The sequence below is a fragment of the Schistocerca serialis genome, chromosome 8 (assembly GCF_023864345.2).
Source record: "Schistocerca serialis cubense isolate TAMUIC-IGC-003099 chromosome 8, iqSchSeri2.2, whole genome shotgun sequence".
Classification (NCBI taxonomy): domain Eukaryota; kingdom Metazoa; phylum Arthropoda; class Insecta; order Orthoptera; family Acrididae; genus Schistocerca; species Schistocerca serialis.
The window spans coordinates 210,558,529-210,560,998 of NC_064645.1; the positions used below are offsets into that span (position 1 = coordinate 210,558,529).

Below are 2,470 nucleotides of genomic sequence, written 5' to 3' on the forward strand. Positions count from 1 at the left end.
GAGCGCTAGAGTGTATTTAAGCAGTAGTGTGAGTGAAAGTATGTGAGTGAGAAAGATTTGGAACATGCAGCTATCTTGTGTAAAGTTGATGTAAGGTTTCCAAATGTTGTGTGTGGCAGTAGGTGTGTGTTATGAAATGACGTGATTGAGACAGTAGGAAGAGATGTTGTGACAGCAGAGTGTGATACTGAGGAAGAGAAGAGGCTTTTGCCTGTGCTAGGCTTAGTCTTAGACTGGCTGTGATTTGTGTCAGGTTTGTGAATGAGCTAAAGGGGTGCTAGTGACATGTACTTGTGTCAGTGTAGTTGTGGTTTTGGTGTGCTTGCTGAGTTGTTATTAGAGTGACATTTTAGATGTGCATTGGTGATGTAAGGGATAGGTTTATTGCCAGTTTTATCATGTTCTGTTGTGAATGAAAGAGAGTGGAGGAGAACTGCGTAAATGGACAGCATAGTTTGTGACAAGTGGGTGCAGATATGAAGCGAAACTTGTGTAGGTGGCTGAGGGTATTAGCAGCTGATGTGAGACATGAGAGAGTGAGATTGCGAAAAAAATGTGGAACGCTTCACGATTTTGCGTGTCATCCTTGCGCAGGGGCCATGCTAATCTTCTCTGTATCGTTCCAATTTTAGTATATGTACCGCCGAAGCGAGTACATTCGAGGAGCCCTCTGAAATTGTGTATATAGTTATGGCGTCGCGTCAAATATGGTTCGGCTTGGACGTAGCTTTACGCAGCTCTGGCGAGGAACACAAGGCCTGCCGAGTGCTAATCTGTGAATTAATTACTGCGAGGTGTCGTTCTTAGTAAGTGGCAGCTCTGTTAACTGTATTATTTGGCAGTATTGGATGTAAAACTTAGATCGTAGAGTCGCTTGCTCTCGCAGCATCCACCCAGAGCAGCAGCAGCAGGTTCACACAGCTGCCGCTAGGCGGCAGCAAGACGTGATGGCACGTATTGTCGCCATGTTCTCACATTCCGAGTTTAGTGTCTTATAGGCATACCTATGAAACACACTTCTCTAATGTGTGGGATAAATGGCGCTGATTGGAGCTGGTAGCAGGTCTTGAAGATTCTCAAAACAAGCGAATATTTTTGCGAAACTGTCTTCACTGCTAACACAAATTGCATTACTCTTTCAGTGGTACTTTCTCAGGATACTAATCGATTTAATGACAGAGTGCAAGGCAACTTTTAACTCACACATCAAGTACAGCACAAGAAGACACAGTGTGTGACCATGTAAATTATTTAGTAACTCATATTCATCCAATGGCGCCAGAAGACAATAGTGACTGCAAAAAGAGACGCAGTAGCCTCACGAACCATTAAAAACACCATTCATATTGCACACTTTGAAACACAGCAGTGTAGGTCACTACTAGCGCATGGATGGGTGAATGCGAGTTGTGTGAGGTAGTAGTAGGAATGATGGACATAGTTCCGTTTTCAGTACAATACCAGGTGATATATTTGTGTTGATCCAAGTTTACACAGGGCAGGTCTACTTGGCAACAGTGAAACACTGTGATGGAGATGTGTGAATGAGCCTAAAATGTTGAGGGGACATGTGGTAAGAGAAACCAGGTTAGCATTGTGTTAGTAGCTGTAGTTATGTTCCTGTGAAATGTCAATCAGATGTAATCCAGTTTGGTGAATGTTGTTATTACAGGAAGAATTGCTAGTGCAAAACAAAGAGTGATAGATTTAGTATCTGAAAGCAGTTAATAACTGAGTAGCTACTGGTGTCATGTGACACAAACTGGTTTGTGATGTTGCTGTCTATTCCAAAATCCTGAAGCTTGCTAGTGTTTTGTGTCTTGACTGCCTCTGTATCTGCTTATGTACTAGAGCTTCTGTGTATGTGACATGATGAATATTGCATGCAGGGTTTGTCCAATCTTTCTGCTAGACACAGGATGAGAGGTGCATCAGCTGTAATTGTGAACAGCATCGACTTGTATGACATTGATGGGATTCAAAGTGCTGTCAAAATAGTAGAGCCTCACATCTAAATACTATATGTTAATACTAGCATACTGGTCTGCTTTCTAAACACTTCAGTGTTGTGGTATTCATTGGCTGACACTTTTGAATTTAATTTAGGTAACTATATGTAGTGGCAGATTGCCAGACATGTGGGAAAATACTTTGTGCGTCACACCAGTGAAATTTGTACATGACATGCTTGTGCACCACAGATTTGCTGTAATAGTTGGTTTTTAGGTGAAGGGCAGTGGCTTATTACACAGGCAGATATGCTTCAGTTAAGAATCTGATGAGGTGTCACCTGCAGTCTGTATTATGAGGCTGCAGCTGGATAGCAAGGCCACTAGGAAAGTTACTTGAAACATAATGTTAAATGAACTTCCTGTAAAGGGGTAGCTTGCACACTTAATGATTAAAGAGACATCTTCCTTCACATGTTTATTTACGGTGCTGAAACAATTATGGCATCAGCTGCAGCCAT

At 42.1% G+C, this 2,470-nt stretch overlaps 1 non-coding gene across 1 annotated transcript; it reads right to left on the minus strand.

Moving 5' to 3' along the window:
- Positions 1 to 549: 549 nt before the first annotated feature.
- Positions 550 to 656, minus strand: LOC126417548 (U6 spliceosomal RNA). The gene has a single exon (XR_007575641.1). It is a non-coding gene; the product is annotated as a U6 spliceosomal RNA (small nuclear RNA).
- Between the last annotated feature and the right edge of the window lie 1,814 nt (positions 657 to 2,470).